Raw genomic sequence first — 23462 nt, 5'->3', positions numbered from 1 at the left:
TTTTCTTCAGCACTGGGGATTGAACTCAGGCCCTTCCATTTGCCAGGCAAGCACTTATTCCACTGAGCTATCTCTCTGACCCCTATTTATATCCCCCTTTTTTGTTTACTTATTTTTGTCAGAGATGTATACTCCTTTGCCATTCATATATTGCAAGTGCATGAATTCAGTAGAGTAATCCAATACAGTCCCAGTAGTCTATAATAGTAGTGGGTTGTGACATTGCCACATGACTGGCAATGTCAGAGTTGTTGACTTGAGCATTTACAGCTCAGCATATTAATATGACTTTACGTTTTATACCTCATTTTTATACTTTTCTGATGGATGGTTAAGATCAAGATAAAGCCAGACTTATATAACAAAAAATGTAACTTTTGTATCTGACAAAGTCAATCAAATCTCCTCAGAGTTTACCCTGAAACCTTGTACCGCAGTTTGTAGATCCTTTGTCACTGTCAGCCATGTGGATGAGTCACAGCCTTTGCTTGACCAATTTGCTCTCTGTGAAAGCTTGAGAGAATGTTTTCTCTCCATGTGAATCTCATTAGGCACATTCTACATCATCAATCACTTTCCTCTGTGGTCCCATAATCTCCTTGATCAGAAAATTTGGGACATCTTTGAGTTACATGATATTACAGTACAAGTTCCCTTATGTCCTGAGTCCTCACTGACCTTAAGGGCTAGGGCCAAAATGTTGGCTATCCTTGTAGTCCTTCTTTTTCTCTAATTTTTGGTCTGCAAACTTAAGTTGTTAACCCTCCAGAAGAAATGCTTAATGATATTATTACCATAGAGCATAGGCTTTTGAGCTTAACATTAGTATTGAGCTTAACATCAGTACTTGGTCATCATAAGTACAAAAATTTCTACTCTTGTCTAGAACCAGTGGTTAGGCAGACATGATTCAATCATCAGGATATGCCATTAAATTTGTTCTTATCTTGGAGGCTTTCACCAGTGGAGCATGTGTATTAGGCCTCTAGCAGTGAGAACCACTCAAGGATAACTGTCATCTTGAACTAGTGTGTTTCACCCAACAGCAAATCCTGCTCCTTTCTTAACATGAGTAACTACAAGCTAAAAGGAAATGGATGTCCATGATCAAGTCATTTTTCTACTTTTAGACTTTATTTCTGAAATGAATAGTTTTAAAAGCTTTGAAAGTCCCTCTGTTTCAGCAGGTGCTGTATGGCACTTGCCTCCAAATCTCACTGGCTTTCACTGGTGTGAGATGCTCACACCTCCTTCTGACAAGTTCTAATTGAGTCACTTTTCAGCTAGAATGAAAGCAATCTTGACATTTCAGAGCTTTTTCTTGAGAATCCCGGAAAGACAAAGACTGCCTTTGCGATAGCTACACAAAGGCATCCAGTACATCCAAATAGTAGAATCCTTTTCCCTTTTTTTAACATACCTCTGCCCTTCCACCTTTCCTCCCACAACTGCAATCTTGTGTGATACACAGCCTAATGCATTTTCCTCATAGAACAGTGTTGTTTTCTTTCTTTCTTTCATAAAAATTGTTGGATTCCTGTGAGCCCTGAAGCGGAAGGAGTTTCAACAATGATAATTAGCAAAGCTAACTCCTATGTGGGGATCTTAAGCAAGTCTCACTTGCCGACACTGTGGTTGGACCCCTGTCCAAAGCTAACTTGCCTCCAGCCATCTCTATTGGTGAAAATCTATTATTGCTAGCATTAGGTCAACAAAGCTTTAATACAAAGGATTATGTATTTCAGAATTGTTTGAAGAGCTGAAACAGAAAGCTAAATTCATCTGGAATGTGCAATGTAGCTTTTCCCTTGAAACCCTTCTCAAAAGTGTCCTGGCATTGTTTTCCACTTTTTAATTCTACAGTCTCTTGGTAAGTATAAGGGAATTAGAGTAAATATTTGATTCATGTGTTCTCTGTGCCCACAAATTGTTTTGAGGATTAAATTTTTAACCTTCTGTTATATTTTAGGAAGTGTCACTACTTCACAGTCTATTTCTGTGTTCCTTCATAGTTTTTTTTTTTTTTTTTTAAATGTACTTAGTACAGGGACTCATTATACATCTCAGACTCATAGTGATCCTCCTGTTTTCAGCTCCCTAGCTCCAGAATTACAGGTGTGCACAACCACACCCACTCTTGGTGGCTGGCTCAGCATGCCCAGAGACTGGGTCAGAGTGTGGCATGTGGTGTTGGGGATCAAACTCTGGTCCCTGCACTTGCCAAGGCAGGTACTTCATCTGCTGAACTATCTCGCCCACCCTCTTTCATAGTTTTTATATTCAAACCCTTAATAATATGGAGACTACTTCTTTGAAGAAGCTATCTTTTAATCTAAATGTATATGTACCTGTATTATACTGCTTATAAACAAATATAAATGTGTGCTGTATTATTATGATACAGTACATACACTGCGATTACTCTTGGAGTATATTATGATTAAGTGAAGTCCATTCATATTCTAAAGTACCATGATAATTATAATTTTCTCTTATTTTGCACTAGGGATCCTACTTAGAAATGTATTCTCATGTGTAGTTCACAAAATGTTATGAGCTAGCTATCACTGCAACTTACTAAAAATTAAACTCAATCTAAAATAGATTAAGTAACTTTCCCAGTATCCCTAGCTGCAGTAAGTGGTAGCAAATCATCCAATAAAATTAATATTAGCGTAATTTTAGTGTTAGATATTTTATATTATAGTATAGTTTTTTGCCTCTTTGATGGTAAAAATGGTACACGTGTGTGTGTGTGTGTGTGTGTGTGTGTATGAATTCAGTTTTGGATATATTGACTTTTGAAGTTCTATATGGTATATTTTACTGTATGAACTGTTTAGTATAAAATTCAAGATAAAAAGCTCATTCATCTAAAACTCTGAAAGAAATACTTCCCCACATTTTTTTCCAATGCTGTATAGTACAGGGAGATGTGTAGGCTCTCAGCTCATGAAAAACTAGAAAACCCTTGTAATAATTCACTATTTGGTGGTCAAAATCCCAAGAGAGACATCTAAGCATCAGCTAAGCATAGACAATGCTCTTGGGCTGCCTTTTTCTTTAGGTAAGAATTGTGTTAGAATTTGTACATCAGCCAGTTGCAGAGATTGCTAGCTAGCTACCACATTAAAATGAATCCTCAGTCCATCCTCTAGCTCATGCAAATCTTAATGTATGAAGAATTTTATGAATTTCTGTCCACTGTTAGGTGTTCTGATTTTGTACTACTTCATGAGAACTATTTTTACAGACACCACTCATGACTCTTTTAAAAAATTATTCTATCCAGTGGCATTTTGTAGTCTCAACTATTAGCCTTTGCTAACTTCTATCTTTCCATGATTCCGTGGTATGCCTTCTCAAGCACTTCTGTAAGAGCTTTGTGGTTTGGTCAGTCCCTGTAATGCAGAAATTTATCAGATTCTTATCTGTGGCCTTTTGAGTCCAATGGGAAACTCTTGGAAATTTTTGGTAACTTCTAATTTCTAACTCCATTACCAAAGAAGAGGAGTGTTTATGTGGGATAAAGGTCAATGATATGCATCATATGTGGTGCAGATTCCTGATGCTCTATCCCACTGTCATTATCTATATATAAAATTGATATTGAATGTAACACATCAAGGGAGAAAAAAATTTTGTGGCCTTTAAAGAGGTCTGTCAGTTCACAGGAAGAGCACCCAGTTTTGTGAATTACACAGTTGGAATGAAATGGTATACAGTTTTGGAGTCTTTTCCAGTGATAGAAATGAATAAAAAGCCCCAGGACTTTGGGAGAGAAAGGTTTCATGGGTAGCCTACCTGTACTCTGCCTGACTTCCAATTCCTTGTTTCATGATTCTTCTTAGTCACAGAACTCCTTTTACCTCCTTCTAAACAAGCCTTGTCAGACCTATACTGTGACCTTGCTGATTGTGAACTCTCTTCCTTGCTGCTCATAGGGAAACCATGTCTTTTGTGATTGGGCTCTTCACTTCATCTATAATTGCTCTTCCAGGGCACATTGCTTAGCCAAAAATGGCATCTTTTTATGATATATAAATTTATTGTCCCTCAAAACAATTCAATTCTTAAAAGATACTTGACTACAATTTTTTGTAAGAGTTTAATAGTTTCCTTGCTATACTTATTTTTTTACTTTTTGCTATAATTTTATTGAGAAACAAATAGCAATGAGACAGTTTCAAACCAAATTGGTATGACAGTTTCAATAATTAACACATTGCATACATTCTTCCTAGTGGAAACTGGCATCCTGTAATACAAGCTCCATGTTAGGTTGCATCAGAGAAAGGAGCTCCTCACCCTGATCCACACTGGCCCTCCTGAAGGGGGAAGGCCTTCATTATCTACTTACCATGTGCTTGTAGATGCTTGATTCATCTTGGGAGAACTGAGATACTATTTCAGAGGGAAGAGAAACCACAGAAAATGATAAGTAGAAACCACAAATAGCAGAACTTTTTGATATATCATTTTTTAGTGAAAATATCTTTGCATGTGTACAATTAGGATATGGATATTGTCTTTCTTTATCTCACTTCCTATTTTAGCAAAGGACAACAACATTTGCCTAATTTTTGAGTGCAGTAAATGTTAGAAGAACGGATACATCATAACATTAAAAACCTACTATGTACCAAGAACCTTCTGAATCATCATGGCAGAAAGATAATAAGATACATGTTCTAGCCAACCATGGGGGAACATTTTTGTAGTGCAAGCACTCTGGGAGGCTGAAGAAAGAAGAACACAAGATCAGACCCAGATGGGCAACTTAATAAGACCCTGTTGCAAAATAAATAATAAAAAAAGCCTCAAGATGTAGCTTGGTATGAAGGCCCTGGGTTCAGTCTATAGTATCAAAAAGGAAAGAACAAACAGAAAGAAGAGGTGGAGGAAAGAGGGAGGGAGGAAGAGTGGGAGGCAGAGAGAGAGAGAGAGAGAGAGAGAGAGAGAGAGAGAGAGAGAGAGAGAAATGAATGACTATTTCTATTCATTCTGACAGAGAAGGTGAATTTATAGCAAATGCTTAGAAAGTTGTATAATAAAGTATATATAAAAGTTTGAGCTGGCAGAATGGATGTCGATTAAGTATTCTCTCTCTCTCTCTCTCTCTCTCTCTCTCTCTCTCTCTCTCTCTGCACAAATTCTTACTAGTTTTATACAAAAATTTCGATATGCATATCAATCTCTATAGCTTATAGATTAGAAAACTGAGTCTCAGAGTAATTGTGCAGTTTGCCCTTGGTCATCTCTAGGTAGTTGATTTGACATTTGCACACAAATAAATCTGACTTCAAAGTCCAAACTTGTATGTTTTCATTGTTCTATTACTACTTGTTCCTGTAGTTGTCTGCACTGAAATGACAGACAAGAGCAATTGTGTAAAAACAGGAAATTTCTTTCCAAGGAAAAGGATTTCACAAATACTGTTATAACATTGTAAATATATTGTGTGGTTTTACCCGATTTTTTTAATGTTTCTTTCATCATTATTTCCAAGTAGCAAGAACCTACTTAGCCTTCAACATGCTACTGATTTTGGTTCATAATACCTTTATTTCTGATTTATGGTTAATCATGCCTTTTCCTTATATGTACATAGTTATGGTTTTTTGATGTACTATGCATCCAGGATGAGCGGTAAGATGACTTTGTGACCTTTCTTGTCCCTGTCACCAACTGTTTAGATTTTGTTTTACAATTCAACAAATTCAATATTGAGTGGTTTTCACTCATCAGAACACAAATCAGCAGTTGTCCTATGAGTTGGCAGGTGATAGTCTTTTCATGATCTCAAATACTGTGACCAAATTGGATCGTGGGTAGCATGGAAGGGATGATGTGATTCATATTTAGAATGTTTCATTTTGCAGAATGACAAGCAATACTATAAGATTCTTGGATCAGATCCTGCAGATATCCATCCATCCTGAGTCATAAGGCTAATTCCATCTCAAAAGTCTGGGCAGAGTATGACAAACATTTCAAGAAGACCACTGCAATCTCATATATTTTTCTAGGAAAACAGAACTTTACTTTATTGCCTCATGGGTTTTAACTTTCTCTTTGAAAATCTGGAGCCATCCCAACATTTGTATCCATCTTTGGCTTTTACCCAGCTTGATTATACAGGGTGTTCAGGGTCTCACTACTAGATTGGACTCTTAGTGATTCTCCTGTTTACAGGTGTGTGCCACCACACTCAGTTGCAGTTGCCCTCTCAGTGTGCCCTGGGGGCAGGGGCTGACATGGCAGGCCTGGGGGGTTCGGACTGAACCCCTACCCCCTGTGCCTGATTGCAGGTGCCTTCATCTGCTGAGCTATTTGGCTGGCCCTAATTATTTAGGTCATTGGGTTCTTTCTTTGGACCTACATCTTAACCTCTGAAGATGCTCTTAGGCCAGAGAAATTTCTCCCTTTTCTTCTGGAATGCTAGGACATCATTTTCCATTGGACCTCACCATAGTGCTATGAACATAACATGCCCCTCATAAATATGTGTGTTATGAATTTGCTACTACTAGACAACTAGGGTTACTCAACCTGGCTTGACATGTGCTTTCTTTCTGGGATAAGAGTCCGGCTTAATTCCTGCCCTGTACCTTCAGCATCATAGGGAAGATGATATGCTCCCGTGGTGGCCTTTTGCTGGAAATAAGAACTATGCTCTTTTCTACTGGGCCTGTCAGAAGCCTCTAGCTAGTCAATGCCAAGCCTTCTGCTCTGCATCTCTCTGAGGTGGTCTGCAGCTGCCATCAGGGCTGCTGATCAGGCATCTGTTCTCCACTGCATTTTCCATTTTCTAGTCAGCGTCACTCACTGTGAAGACAAATTGGACAGGAAAGTGGGATGTGGAGTTAACAGTCAGTTCTTTTTCTCCAACTTTCTTATTCTTTTATGCCTAAGCAAGAATAAAAAGAATGACTTATGTAGCTGCTTTCATGCAGATTGTGTGAAAGCACATTTATTCATTCAAAGGTGATCTGATTGTCAACAATATGTCTGTCAGTCATACTAGTCATTGAAAATATGATGAAAGAGATTAGAATTTTCATCACGTTTAAAAATACTATATTGTAAAATAAGCTAACAGAGGAACTGTGTATCTTATTAATTCGTTTAATCATTTGGTAATAGTGCTCAGTAACTTTTCTGATTAACCTCTATATTCCCATGTGGACATTTAGAAATACTATGCAACTATATTACCTTTCCCTTTAAATATATTGAATACTTAAATTTTTAAACAGAATTAACATTGTCAAACATATCCCATATGCAGAAACTGACCTGTTTGCTGAAAATAAGGTAGAACTACCTCAGATTTTGAACATACAGTACCACAGTTTTCTCATAGCTACCTGACATGTAGACAAATGTTTATATGAAATCTGTTGTCAGCATACATCATCTGCGCTTTCAGCCAAGAAAATGATACCTTTTAGCAGGTCTTGATCCAGAAATCAGGCAATCAGAACCCATCTGTGAAAGTTAAAAGACCTGAAGAACTAGTTCTTTCTGGACTAGGAACTTGTTTATGCTATGAGTCTAAAGCAAAATTCAGCAGTGCAAAAGGTTCACTGGCTTCTAAACATAGAATTGCAGAGGTCTGCAAAAGGTTAATTTCCTGTACGAGGTTGACAATGCCTCCTCATTTGTTTAGAGCAAAGCAAATTGTAAAAGAATTTAAAAATATATAGTTTCATTTATAATGTAGAATTTAAAATAAAATAGAAATAATAAAGTAGAAATAAAATTAAATAGAAATAATAAATAATAAAGTAGAATTTAAAATCTCTGCTGAGCAAAACCAAAATGAAAATCCACACTGGTGGGTAGGAGCTGAAGCAATCAGGGCAATGAAATTGAGAGAACAGGGAAGACCTTTAATGCAGCCCCGCAGGATATTCCCACCATAGAGAGTCTCACAGCAGCCTTTTATGATGTCAGGGTCTGTGACAGAATCTACTCAGCAAAGAAAGGAATTGGAGCTGCTTGTTTATTCTAGTGGGTTTTCCAGTAATGTCTCCATGTGCGAATACAGGGATTGGAATTAAGTTTCCTCACTGGGCGAGGCCCCCATCAGAATTTAGTGTATGTCCTTGTTCCAAATGTTAATTCTGGTGCCAGGCTCAGATGATCTTAATTTTACTAAGTACATGAGAGTGAATTTATGAAGAGATAAAAAGCAAAGAAATACACTCAATGGCTGGTGCAATTGGTGCATTTGTAAAAAAAAAAAAAGTGGAAATTCAAGATTATGATAAATGACCAGTACACCCAGCAAAGGAGAGGAATTATGCCCAGAGAATTAGCAATAATCAAGCATTGCTCAAATGATTTAGATGTAATTATTTCATAAATCACTGAAAAGATAAAAAGGAACTAGTACTCAAATTATACAGTAAAATGACATGGTATATAAAAATAAAAATCTTAAAACTAGCATAGGCAAATATGGCAAATAATGGATTAGAAAACTTGCAAATGTGTTTTCATGCTAGTTAAAAGTTCATAAAATAATTCTAGTAGAAAACATGACTAACAGGTTAGATAAGTTGAAGAAACAGTTAATGAAATGGAGATTTACACAGAATGATGCAGAAAGAAAGAAAAAAAATAGATAATACTATATGAGGGAAAAGAAAAGTAAGTTGAGGGTAAATTGAGACATGAAATTCATGTCTAGTCAGAATTCCAGAAGAGTGAAGAAGATAGCTGACAGGAACAGTTAGAAGATAGCTGACAGGAACAGCTAATGATTTTCTAGAAGTAAAGAAAGCTATAAAGCTAGGAAAAGAATGAAATGCTAAGCAAATTAAATTAAAACAAAATGATAATAAATCTGTATGTAAATAAACTTATTGATGCTTTAGGGAAGTAATATTTTGAGACATTTATTTATTTCAGTCCTGTTTTCAGAATTCTGTTCTTGTCTCTCTTTCTGCTACTGTGCCTTGCAAGCAGGGAAGATATACTTCTTGTCATAGCTTATTTTATATTGTACCCACCAATGATATTAATATATCTAATAACTAATTTGGTATTTTCTCATTTTATTCTGAGGTGTGAATATTGATCACCACATTTTAGATACTCAAATGTACTAGTCAATTCAAAAGATTTTTGATTCTTTCCCACTTCAACTTTCACCTAAGTTATTGTGATTTTGTTTACTTGAAAATTCTCAAGGGATCTGTCTCAGGATTCCTTGGAGCTGGGCTCTGGATTGCTTCATGTGTTGTATGGGATGCATAGAATAGTGTTATTCAACTCATTTTCACCTATATCATGTGCTGGCTAGCATTCACTCTCACTGTGTATTATTCCAATGATCTACTCCTGAAAAACAACAAAATGATAGCATCATTTTTCGTCACTCATGAGGCCAACTTGTCCTATTTACTTGGCATCCTGAAATGACTCAAAACCTGGGGAGTATAAATGACCTTGTGAGGAGAGCACCTGGGGGCTAGTGCTAGCTGAATGTTTGCTCACATCTGATTGTTGTTGGCTGTTGACTGGGATTTCAGCTGGACCTGCGGCTAGATGCATACAGTGGACCTTTCCGTAAAGTGTACCTCTTAGGATTCCTCAGAATGTGGTGCCTGGCTTCCAAGGAGGTTGCAGGGAAGCAAGCCAGGTAGAAGGACTGTTGCTTTTGTGTCAGCCTGAAGTTTCTCAGTGAGCCTCACTCTTTCCCATGCTGTTCATTAGAAGTGCATCACTTAGATGTGCCCATATTCAGAGGAAGGGACCCCCATCCTCAAAGAGCAGGATTGTTAAAGAATCTGCAGGCATTACAGCAACTGCAATATACTTGTGAACTATCTAGAGTAAGCAACTATGCTTACAACTATATGTGATGGCCCACACCTGTAACTCCAGTCTCCACAAGGACAATTTCTGAGCAGCCCGGCAGGGCAGTGACCTTTAACATATGGGGATGACTGATGAAGCTCATGTTTTTCGTTTATGTTTAGTAAACTCATAATTGTATTTCCCTCTAAGGCAAACCCATTAAAAAAACCCAAAAAGGAAATTGTAATAGAATTTGTAACTTCTTAACCCAGATTCTTCTTTCTGTTCTTTAAGAGCAGGAAATGCCAAATGCTATCAATAGCTCACAGTTATGTTGGGACTTGGCAAGAAGTGTGTTCAGACTGACCACCTAGTGAATAGCAGGCCATCTTAACCTTGCCAGGCAGAGCAACCTCATTTAAACATTTGAATTAAATATCTTATATCCAGAAGTGTGATTGAGACACAGGACTAGTATCTCTGAGGGAAGGAATATTTAGAAGTAAATATGAGAAACTTTCAAGTCTTTTTAAAAATAAAGGTTTATTTATTTATTTAGTTAGTTAGTTGGTGCAGGGTCTCACTACACAGCTCACACTCAGAGTAATCCTCCTGTCTCAGCCTCCCAGCACTGGGATTATAGGCACACACTACCATGGCCAGTTTTGGGGACTGGCACAGTCCGGGGCCAGCACAGCATGCAGTACCTGGAACTGAATCTGGGCCCTTGCACTTGCCAGGCAGGCGCTTTGACTACTGAGCTATCTTCCCAGCCCAAGGACCTTTTAACTCCTGGATCATTTTGTATAGCAGAGGACAGAAGGTTAGTCCCATGACTATAAGCATTTTATTCATTAAGTTTTTACTGTTCAAAATTTATCAAAAATTATCATAACATATAGCCTTTTAACCATATGAAATTTGCTCTTATCAAATTAGTGAGAGTGTCTTTCATCAGGAATACTAGAGATTAGTCTCTTCATATTTTGCTAACTGTGGATCTTAGCAAATGTTCTAGTGTATTCACCTTGATTTCTTAATTTTAGAAGAGTAAAAATATTCTCACATTAAATAATTTGTCTTAGTGATAATTACAAGAAATGTCCACCTTTGTAATGTGATATAAAGGCTGAAAGATTCTTTACAAGGAAAAGTTTGACAGTCATAACATTTTACACAATCAGCCAATGTGCAAGAATGTTTTATGCTCTGTACCATAGTGTTCCTCATTTGGACTTTCATAGAGTACTCGTCATCATTCAGTAGCATTGTTGTTTTCTATACTGATATTGTTCAAATTATTTAGAAAATTTTATGTGGTAAGGACTTGACCTTATGCACTGAATTATTTCCGAGCTACTGACTTCAGGTGATTTTCCATGTAAAAGTCATGTTGGTCCTGGTTTTCACTGTATCTGTGTTAAGCAGTGATTTGACTCAAGTGAAGGCTGGCTGCCTTTATAAGGCAAGGTCATGTGCCACTTCAAATATCTGGAAGTTGTTTTCGCAGGTTTGTAAGCATTGTTTTGATTATCAGGTGTGTGCTAAAGTACAGGTAATTACTTCCATTACAGTGAATTTGAGTGGCTTACTAAAAAATAGTGCAGACTCAAGAATATTACCTCTAAGAATTTCACTGTCATCTGTCCTCTGAAATGCTTTCTTGACAGAAGCAAGTAGGTGAAGCTGTGTCTAGTGTTTCCAGTGTGAATCTATCCCTCAGGCAGAGGTCAACCATCCTGGGCATCCTGGTGAATTTGGTGAATCCTGACACTTTATCAAACTTAGCACTTGGTTTGTCTGTGTTTGGAAAAAATCTCAGGCGAAAGGTAGAATTGACTGTTTTCAGAAATGTTTTTAGTTGTTTGTAAAATGAAGAGAGGACTTGCTATCCAGGAATGATAATGACTTGGTTTTTTCTGCCATTGGGGATGTGTTCAGTGCTGGTGTGCAAAAGTGTCATTGACGTTAGCACAGGAGGAAAGGAAAAGATGTGTGAATTAAGAAAAGATGTAGTTGCATTGTGATGCCAGTGATGTAAAGGAACTTTGAGGAGATCTGATGGAAATAAACAGTTCGTGATTAGGTGAAAGAGAGAAAGTGATGGCTTACTTCAGACATGATAGAAGTAAGACATGTGATTGGCATGGCCATTAGAGAAACTGAAATCTCAAGAAAGAGCTCTTCCAGTACCTTTAATCTTACTATTCTACCTGCCCTGGTGCAATCCCAGTCAGCCAAGGAAAGCTGGCTCAATGACATCCTATTTAATAGAAAGATCAAGATATCAAGACTGACCTGAGTGAGGAGTGGGATGACTTGAAGTTGGGAGCGATTACACAGCAGGTGGTTTTCTGTAGATTTTTGCATAGGATGGAGGATTCATAGCATTTGGCCAGGCCCTCTTCCCATGACTTAGCAAGCAGTCTGCCCATTGGTATCCCAAACTCCACTGACTGTTACTCCTCAAATATCTGTCTTTAAGGCTAAATTGTAAACTTTGAGGAAAGTGCCACATCTGACCCCTTAACTCCTACTTTTCTAGTACAGCAAGCACTCAGTACTAACCAAAAAATGGTCCAAAAGAAAGCATAATAATAGAGCAAAGACCCCAAAATCTCAAATAAGATGAACATGGGTTTAGATTCTATTTCTACCGCCAGACAAGAATTTACTTGATGGATATATAACTTGAGCCAGTCACATTGGTCACTCTGATTTTCAGTTTATTTGCTTGTAAAATGAAGTTAATATATGCTTTATAAGAATGTAGTAATGACAGTCATTGAGTATATTGGATTTCTTTTAATTCTGGATCTTAGTAGTTTCACTGTAAGTACTTTCAATCACTTGTATTAATTTCAGTATCAAAATTATCTTTCTCTGGCTATTGTTTGATTGATTAAAGGAGGTCAATACAATGAGAAAGTGTTGAAGAATAAGCATCACTGTGCTTGAACACATGTGTGAATGAGTGAACTATTCTTAAAATTCTTTCTATAAACTCTTTATTTCAGGATATAAAAACAATGCTTTCACTTTCTTAATGATCCCTTCCTTTATACTTTTGGTGGCTACTTTTTTCCATCAAACCCAGATATCCAGAAAATCAAATAATGAAACCAAAAAGGCTAACACTGACCAAGGGAAGTGCAATAAATATTTACACATGACTTCCATAAGCATGATATATGTTTATACCTTTAGAATGTTTTCATTTGTGTATCCTACCACCTCAACATATAAGCTTCTAGCAGCTGGGACCCTTATCCAGGACATATTTTGTATGGGGCTTTATTGTATCTAATGACTGTCAGAGTTGACCAATAAATATTCTAGACTTAGTGTAGATACATACATGGTTAATTCAGCAAGCATTCTTATCTACAATTTTGTATTTTTTACTTGGCTGCTGTATCGGTAGACTTGAACACTCCACTCCAGCTGTCCTGAGAGGCTATCTATAAAAGTGCAGGTGTTCAACATTAGCAAATAGTTCTTATTATATGGATCAACTTTTGGCAGCTAGTAACGATGTTTCCTGAGATTGAAAAATGATTTTCTACCTTAAACAGTGGTTTCACATTACTGGAATGCTGAATTAAAAAAATACACCCCACAAAATTCCTCTCATCAAGTAGTACTGAAACTGTTTTTGTTAGTTGTATACATTTCATGATTTGTATATTTTATAGTAAAATGTAAGCCTTTCCTTTTAACTGTTGTGGTTAGGTTTAGGTCCTTTGCCAAATGAAGCAGACTATGAAGAATTAGGAAGTATAATGCATCCTGGGGTCTCTTCCTGGCAAAGGGGCCTCAAGCCTGGCTAGAAGCCAAGGAAGGACCTGGGGATATAGATGTTTTCAAAGCTTTAAAATTACTAGACATTTTTTGTTTTTTACTATTGGAGGCTTGTTTGCATCATCAGATACTAGCACATAGCCTTTTATCCCCATTTGCAAGGAATTCAAATGCCTTTTGTAATATAACTCTGCTCTTTAGCCTGTTGGCAGAATTTGAGGCTCTTGTTAAAATGATTTATGGGATGCTGCGAAATCCTACTATCTGCCTTCCCTCCACTTCCTACAGATATACTTATTGATTAAGCTAGTTATGAGATATTTGGCTTGTTAATTTCTAGGTTAAAGAAACACAGAAATGGAAGTTGAAAGTATAAGGCAGAGGTATTTTCCTTTTGGAACATTATAAAAATTATGAAGATTGTTTGTGGTAGGTTGATGAAACTTGCATTTACTATCTGAGTACTTTCTGCTTCCATGGCTGCCCACAGATAAACTAGTGACACTAAGTAAGTAAGTGACAAGAAGGTGGTGTGTATTTAGGGTGAAGTGTGTTAGGGGACAGTAATCGAATCCAACTTAAGTAAAGCTGGTCATGTTGAATAAATAATTTCCATTACTTTGGTAACACATCACTGAGTTTTGGAATCAGAACAAGGCAGGTAAGCCTTGATACCGGAGGAAAACCAAACAAACTCATGTCAAGATCTGAACTACGCTCTACGTTGGCAGGTTTGAGTTACAGCTTGTGGCAGGAAAATTCAGAAATGCCCTGTGCATGAAGGTTTTCCCTTCATCATCCTCCCTCCTCTCTCCTTCAGGTCTCCAAAGTGGAGTGCATTTCAGGTTTTTGTTCAACATGTGAAAGGCTCAGTTTCAAAGGCTGTGTTTTCACATCCATGTCAGTATCACAGATTGAAATGTGACACGGGTACCTGGCTGCATACTTCCTTTAAACCTGAGCCAAGAATAGTGCAAAGCATTAGGGGAGGCGCTCTTTCATCTCACACTTTAAAGTGAGGTCTGTTGATGTAACCCAATTTCCAGTCTGCAGAGGTCACCCTGTAATGTACTGCAATGATGATAAGCCCATCAGTCCTGTTTGATGTTCAAGTTTCCCTGCCCTTGTTCATACCTCCACTTTGTTTTGTAAAGTCAGTTTGGTAATAGTGATATTCTGGCTTGCCAACATGTGGTGATATGAGTTCCCCTGACATTCGCCAAGTAGCTTTTTGAACAATGCATCTTCTTTTGCAGAGACTATTCTGTGGATATAATTATGAAAGGGATAATAGCAATAAATATGTGCTAATATACTTTTGATAAGGTTCTCAGGAGGAATAAGGGCAGAGATAGTAAACCCTGACCCTTGGCCCTTCTTTGACCTTTGGAAATAGTAAAAGCTGTTCTTTATGCTAAGTATTCAACAGTTGACATGGCATCAGTGGATGGTTCTAGCATAGTCTCTTTATGACATCTGTGTGGGAGCGTGAACAGAGAACAGCGTGTTGTGCTAGACCAGAACCAGTGATAGCAAGAGAAAGGGCATGGTGTTGTGCCTGAGATATGTCAGTGGTCTTTGGTAGAATACATATAACAATAGCAAAAATACAGTAGTACCTTGGTTTACAAACTTAATTTGTTCTATGATTTTGGAAAAGATGGCCACATTTATGTTTGTGTGGGAAAGATGGCTGTGCTCCTGTTTGTCACCACTGCAAAATTTGCAAACAAAAACAAAAATTTTGCCAAACTCTTTTGTTTGGTAACCAAATTGTTTGTGAAAAAAAGTGTTTGTAAACTGAACTACCACTGTACGAGGTCACATTAGTTTTGCTGGTCTTTATCCAAAGAGGCCAAATCAAGAATAAACAGGCACCAATGCCTGTTATTTGGAGCATATGATGGTCTAAGTTGTCTGGGGATCAGGTTAGTAAAATACAGGTGGACAAGTATAAAGGTGCCAATATTTGGCCTTTTAGATTTCACTAAAACACATGATTTAACATTTGCATTTCCTTTGGTTTCATATGACTCAATTCTATATGCAGTTGCCAAACTGGGTATATTCTTTAACTGCCCCTTTGTCTTGGAAGATTCAGGTTATAGTGAGCGCAATAGGTTCTAGCCAGAATTGCTTGTGGTGATACACATTGGTTGTCATTTTGGACTGGTCTTTGTTGGACACACAACAAAAGAACAGATGTGATGTATTTCACATAATAGTACTCAAGCTGACCTTTGAAGTCCCATCATTCCATCTCTTTTGCTCTAATTGAACCATTCTGATTCAATCTCTTGCTCCTTGCATCAGCCCCAATGGTAATGAAGGGTCAGGGTTCTTTTTTATTGGTACTTTTCAGTGTGAACTCACTAGCTAGGTACAGCCTCCTCTAAGACTTCTGGGCATTTTAGATGAGGAATATAGTAGTTTAAAAAGAAATTAGATCAGTGTTGTCATAAGTCCTTTTCAAATGAGTTGAAAATACGTTGGTTTTACCCCTTGTCAAGGTAAATTGTGCCATGATGTAGCCTGGCAGCCCATCTGTACCACTGGCTCAGCTACACAGGTTAGCACCAGGGATTCCCTGGTTGACATTTTCCCCATGCAGTAGGACCATTTCCAAGCACAAGAAATAATAGTGTGAAACCCTAAATTCCTGTTAGGTTGCCTTTGGTTGGCTGCTGGGTAGAAGAGAGGTGTCTACACTGCTTACCTTCTTCTCCTTTTGACCAGTACATTTCTTTCTTATGCTTAATATTTGAGGAAAATATTCAACAGCTAAAGGAAAAACTTGAAAAAAAAACTATATCAAAAGATGTTTAGGCCTTCTTCTAGCTCATGGAGAAATTATAGAGTTTTTTTCCTCTCTAAATATCAATATGTGCAATCTGACAGCTTATGCCAGTACAATGCAAGGAAAATAATTTTCTTCCTTTCCAGGCCTCCCTACTGAGGCCTATAAAATAGAAACATCTGTCTTTCTGGAAATACTGGGAAGAGAGGAAATTTTCACCCTTCCTGCCAGCCCCCTCCTGAAGGAAAAGGGACTTATCTGATTGCCTGAGTTGGGGGAGGGACTGACTTTCTTTCGGCGGTACAATTCCCTTCTGAGTTTTCTTTCTGTTGGCCCAATTTACCTGCAGACAGGATGTGTTCTTTTTGCCTCCTTGTTGCTATCTTAAGGGGCAAGCTGCGCGTTTGTCCTGGAGACATCTCTAGTTTGAGGTGGGCGGGGGAGGTTGGGAACCAGATTGTGACCTCAAGTACTGGCTATATTCTCTGACCCAACTTTTCTAGGAATAAAGTTGATCTCTCAATCCCTATCTGAGTGCTGCATCAAATTCTCAGCAAGTTCAGAAGTCTTAGGAGTGGAGAAAGAAGGAAGAATCATTGGAGAAAAGCCAGCAAATTAAATATTCTTTAGCAATTCATTCTTGTGTTCCCCAATGTAGAGAACTCCTCCCTTTTTTGGTTTTGAACTCACAATGCTTTCCACTTCTGAATTAAGAGCTTGTCCTCTTGCACATTCTTCCCTGACTGCTTCTCATGTTCTGAGCTGTGCCCACTGCCTGCATACAGCTGTCTATTGGATTGCTGAGCATCATAGATGAGGACACCTTTTTGTATGGGTACCACTGCATCTGCACTTCAATTTAATTCCCACCGTTGTGAGCTACCATAGAAGGATTTATAAAAAAGCTACTTTTTTAGTTCCTATAGCGGTATTTGTGGATCCAAAAAAACAGGCAGAGAGTTCATCCCAGGTTAACAAGAGCAGCTGGCTCAACCACAAGTGTTTTGTGCTGAGACATGCTAAGCCCTTTAATCTCAGGAAGCCTTCCTCTGTCCTATGGAGATCAGAAGTGTCAGCCACTTGCAAGCTGTCAAAGAACTCTGCTGCATGGCACGGAGTTTGGCAGCTCTGCAATCCTGTGTATAGGAAGAAGCTCCGTCATTCCTGTGTCTATGTCCCTATTGGGCAGACGTTATGTGGAATGTGACCTCATAGCAACTTGCCGTGCTCAGACCAGTTCCTGGGGTGGATCAGAGTTCCTTGGTAGGGCAATCTCATTGCCTTCACTCATGGCACTAAGCTGTTTCTGTCTCTACTACTTCCTGGAGCCTAGTGGTATGTTTCAAAGTATTTGTCCCAATGTCTACTAGCTGGAGACCCAGTGGACAGAAAAGGAAGATTATCAGGGCTCACCTTTTGTATATCCCTCAGTTCACAGAACATGAGCAATGCCTATTTACACACAAACAAGGCTATTCCCAGACCTTTTCTATCCCACTTCGCTGAAACTTTGTGGATTTACCTTCTGCAGAGTGATACCACCTGTACTGGTTACGTTTTTTCTGTTGCTGATATTGGACCCCACGTCCAAAGTCAAAGAAGGAAATGCTTATTTAGCTCACAGTTTGTAGAGGTTTCAGTCTGTAACCTGCTGGCTCTGTGGCAGGGTGGCATGGCGAATGGGCAACCAACCTTTCATGGTGGTGGAAGATACCAAAAGCAATAAGAGAGGAGTTAGAGAGATAAATCTCTTTCAGTCCCTTAAATTATAGGCAACCTAACCAAACTTGGGGGGTGGGTTTAGCACTCATGCCTTTAATCCCAACATAGATCAGGCATCAATCACAAACTCTAGATTCAGCTGCCCTCCAAAAGCTTGCCTCACATGACCAAGGAGATTTTGAAGAGATAGTCAGACACAAATCACAGCACTGCCTTTCCACAAATACTCATTTAACTTCAAGTTCCTGGTAGAATACAAACAAATTGTCCTTGCTTGATTCAATCAGAGAAGCTAAATTTTGTGTTTAGAAGCCTGATGAGGAGGAAATCTTTAGGCCATCTCAATCTAAATGTCAGCCACAGAAGAACCTGTGGGGCCTCCAGGTAGACTTCAGCACACTGTAGTGCCTGGATCTCATTCAGAAGGGCTGACTGCAGGCCAGTTCCTCAGTCATGCAAAACAGGGTTCAAGTCAAGGCTGTAGTGCAGTGGATCCTGCTTCTCAAAATCTGCATGATTCTGGCACTGACAACTTCCACATTTTCATCCTGAGCACAGACTCTCAATCTCCGAGCCAGATGTGGGCATCTAACCACCTGTTTTCATCTGCATTGGAGTACAAGATGCCGCAGTATTTGAAAGCTCATGATTTTAAATGTGAACTCTGGCTCTCATGTTCAACTTCCCTACCAGCTCCAACAGCTCCTCAACAAGATTTTCTCTATGTCTGTCATCTCAATCGATGAACCATCATTTTGTCATTTCTTCCAGGAGGAATCTTGGCAATGACCTTTGCTTTCTTCTTCTAGCATGACAGAATAGAAAGCTCTATTATTTCTTTCTCAACATAGAACTTAAGATAACCAATTCTTTGCCATCGCCCAAGGCAAGGTCTTGTTACTTTTGCCTGGAACTCTTTAGAACATCTTTGTTGCTCTCCATATATTTTACCCTTTTCTATTTATTTCCAGAAATTAGCCACTCTCTCACAGACACAATCTGAGTAACTTGTTGTGCTGAAAACCTACCAATGCCTCTCAACGTGATTTAAACAAGGCAAAATGTACTTCTTGTGTCCTGTGAGACCACGTGCGGTAAGCTGGCCTCTGTTTAGCTGAGTCATGTCTCTGCTCCCGCCCTTGCACCACTTTCTGGCTTCTTTACTGTTATTTGCATTTATGTAATACTTTCCTGTTTAGCATGTTCACACATGCCTCATTCCCTCACCCAGGCCATTCTTTCTGCCTTATTTGCATGGCTCGTTCTTCTTATCCTTCAGGTTTGCTTTTCCTATCCTGAGGATTGAACTTGCAGCCTTTGTCTTGAGCTTTATCTCCATGCTCTTTTATTTAAAGACAGAAGTTCATTAAATCACTAAATTGACTGGTATAGGCTGACCTTGTGATCCTCCTGCCTCAGGCTCTCAGAATGTTAGGATTACAGGCATCTACAACCGTGCCTTGCTGTCTTTGAGATTTTTGAATAACTATTATCTCCTCAGAGTGACTTTTTCTCTGATAACCCAATCTTAAGTGGTCAAGTGGTCATTAGCAGATCCTGACTATAACAAAAATACTGAAAGTAACAAAAATGAAAATATACATCACCTCTATCCTTTTACCCAGGGTTAGCCATTAATAATATTTCTTGTACTTGTACAAGATCTTTTGAATGCATATTTTGGTTATTACATCTTCTCTATATGTTATTTATCTTTAATGTTTTGGTATTTTTACTTTATACCATATCACTAAGATTTTTTCACATATTTACTGTTATTCTGAAATCTGTTTTAGTAGATTTTTGATATTCGATTATGTTGATTCATGCTAATTTGATTATTTCCTTATGGTGGCATATAGAAATTGTTCTACTTAACTGTAAGTGTGCTTTTTCTAAATAGCACATAGTTGTAGGTTGAATTGTGCCCCCTACAGAAGATATATTGAGCTCCTAGACCCTAGAACATGTGAATGCACTTTATGTGGAAAGAGTCTTTGCAGATGTAAATGAACTAAGACAAAGTCACCTTTTTCAGGTTGTCATATCCAGTCACCTTCTAAACACATAAGGGTTTGGGAGAACACCTTAAAACTATGACAAAACCCAAACCCCTTACATTTACTAATCAGTAGCTTTGTAGGTCTTGGTCAATGGCCACAAATAGAAGGGAGACACCAAGGAGTCAGATTTATCTTGGTTCAGCTACAATTATCTAATGGGTCATTTTCTTAAATTCGAACATTCTCTGTTGATACTGGCTTTAGGATATATTTTTCTTTTTCTGTGTCTTTGTGAATATTTTAACAAGAATTTGGGAGAACTGCATTGGTAGCTTCTACCAGATGTTTGTTTGAAAGAAAAACTTGTATTAACACAACCATATGGCCAGTCAAATAGCTCAATTTATTTCTGTATACCTAGAGCCTGGTTTGGTGCCTGGTAGATATAAAATGTGTTAAATATAGCTGTTGGTTCTAGGAAAACTTTGACATATATCTACTTTCTCTTCTTGCTTCTGGTAAAATAAAAGCATGGATGTGGGGATCATTTTTCTTTTTAGTTCACCCTATTTCTTAAGGATTTACAACTTGTTTCCTGAGCTTATTATTTTTTCCTCCAAAATGAAAACTGCATATACAATAAAACATTATAAACTATTATCTCAAGCCTTTGACAGTTTAGGGCTATCAACCTTCCTATTAAGAACAATGGCTTAGGACAGCAGCTTGCTCTTGAATAGACAGTCTTTGGATATATTTAGAAAGGAAAGCTCAATGGCCCCTCTCCTTTTCCCTTGTCAGCTTTCCTTCCACTTCCTTCCAGGGTTGTTTACAGCTGTCTGGAATGCTTGGCAGCTGCATAGAGCCTAATCCTAGCCCAGACAGGCTGTGAATCTCTGAGGAAATCATTCACCTCTTTGGGTGCCTCACTTTTCCCCCTGATAAACACAGTGACCTGCTTCACTGAGTTGTTTCACATGAAATTTTTTCACGAGGTAACGGAAAAGAAGTATACTTTACCTCTTTCTGAATGCTAAACTTAGTTTCTGCAGAAATGATTTAGTTCTTGCTAATAGTACTGTAGTCTCCTGTGTGACATAGTTACAAGTACATATCAGCTGTTGAGAAACAAAGATCTTGCTTTTCTACTGTAGATATATGGTTAAAACCATAACAACAATAGAAAAATGCCGGGAAGATTTTTTCAAACACAGAAAGAAGTCAAAAGAATTGGTTTTAAGGAATATATCACTAACTTTCCCAGGTATCAGCATTTCACAAATACTGAATAACACTAACCCAATTTTTTTTAGAAAGTTGATATTCAATTAAGATGCTAGTTTGCTTAGCAATAGGGAGATGAATAGTGAAATCAAGAAGTGAAAAGTAGTCTTTTGCTGTTGTCATTTATGAGAATGAAAAGTATAAGAACTCAAGGAAAAAAAAATTCTATCTGCAGTACAGCCCACAAATTTGCACTTCCCCACCAGAAAGGCTCCTCGTTAGCTGCCAAAACCTGCCATCCAATCTGTTGGGTGGTTGATTTCGTTATTACATTTTGATGTGCCCTTGACAAGCTGTAGCGCACAAGAACTCAACACCTCCTCCAAAGACCCTGTGGTACCAGACAGATCCAGGAGGGATGACAAAGCCTTGTATTGGGCTTTTAATTATTCAGAGAGCTGGAATGTTTACAAACAGCGCCCAGTGTAAGCAGAGCCAACACTCCACCCCATCCAGCAGTTTTCCTGCCTTGCATGTCGTTTAAATATCAACTGAATCTCATCCCACACTACATACTTCAAGGACACAAAGATTCCAAACTAAGTGTCTGCAAACTATCTATAGTGAGTTTCAAACTATGGATTAACAACTTTCTTTTATTTGATAACCGGGATGCATTGTTGTACCACTTTGGATCTGCAGCATCAGGTGTCTTAAATCCTCCTTAGATGTCTCTCTGATCTTCTTGATCTTTACAAGTCCACTGTCTTCTAACTCATCTTCACAGATTTACTCCTGCACCTGGACTCAAGTGGAGAGAACAGATCATTAATTTAGGAGGAATTTAATGTTACTATTAACTTCATGAAATATGTTATAAAGCTCAGAGAAACTCAGGACAATGGCAATGAAAACAAGCAACGCCACAGAACCTTTGCAAACATATGCTTTTTCCCTGTCTCTCTCTTTTCCATTCACTGGTGTTAATGTGATATAAATGTTTGGCTGAGTTTCATTTGAGAGGTCATAACCTGCTCTTTGGGAGTAAAATGTTTTCTTTCAGCATCATTCTTCTAAATCTCCTAATCATAAAAAAGAACTCTCTCCTATGCTATGGGCAAAGTATTAGTGTGCAAACACTCTTTTCTGCCCTCAAATGTTAGAGAGGCAGAACTTAAAAGGTGGTGACACTTTCTAGTGCAGGCTGTCCTCCAACTCCAGGCTATGGTTATCTTAGTGGAGGATGAAAATGATCAAAATATGTTGCCTTTATTTTTGAGGTGAGGTTGGAGGAGGAATGAAGAACAAAGGTGAAATATAGGTTCAGTTTACTGAATACATAAAAATGTATGTCAGAAGATACATTTTTGTAAACTCTGTTTAACTGCAACAGTGATGTTTTGAGATATTCCATGGAGAATACTTTCAAATCCATGTATATGTTTAATTTCTCCTTCCTTCCTTCCTTCCTTCCTTCCTTCCTTCCTTCCTTCCTTCCTTCCTTCCTTCCTTCCTTCTCCTTCCTTCCTTTTTATTTTTTGGTTCAGGGTCTTACTACACAGCTTGAACTTGTAGTGATCCTCCTGTTTTCAGCCTCCCCAGGGCTGGGCTTACAGGCATACACCACCATGTCCAGACTCTGTCACCAGCTCAGTCGACCTGGGAGCAGGGACAGTGTAGCACGTGGTGCCAGGAATCAAACTCTGGCACCCCATGCTTGCCTAATCAGGCTCATAGTCTGCTGAGCTATCTTGTTGGGCCTATATTTTCCAAAAGAATTAATTTTGGAAAATATGAGCAGTTGACAAGTAACTTACGGGAGGCAAAAAGGAAAGTCACATTTTTTTCTTTTGGATTTTTATTCTCTGTAAAATAAAAAAATACTAATTAAAAAAAGAATGTTAACATTTGTTGAATACTTTCTTTAGCAGATAGTTTCATAGTTGATGTTTAATGGCTATACAGTTTAAGATTCAGAGTGTACGTTTTTTCATATGAGAATTATCCGCATTTTCTAGATAAAGGAAAGATAAAGAAAGATCAAATGACATTGCCAAGGTCACACAGCTAGCAAATTAAATTCTAAGTCACTCTTATGCCAAAAT

General features: G+C 38.2%; 1 protein-coding gene across 1 annotated transcript in view; it reads left to right on the top strand.

Annotated features, from left to right (window-relative positions):
* Sugct (succinyl-CoA:glutarate-CoA transferase) overlaps positions 1 to 23462 on the top strand; it is an 808498-nt gene that overhangs the window by 556160 nt on the left and 228876 nt on the right. The window lies entirely within an intron of this gene.

Source organism: Octodon degus, unplaced genomic scaffold (genome assembly GCF_000260255.1).
Source record: "Octodon degus isolate 3935 unplaced genomic scaffold, OctDeg1.0 scaffold00031, whole genome shotgun sequence".
Lineage (NCBI taxonomy): Eukaryota > Metazoa > Chordata > Mammalia > Rodentia > Octodontidae > Octodon > Octodon degus.
The sequence above is the reverse complement of the archived record's forward strand: the minus strand, read 5'-3'. Positions and strand labels throughout refer to the sequence as shown.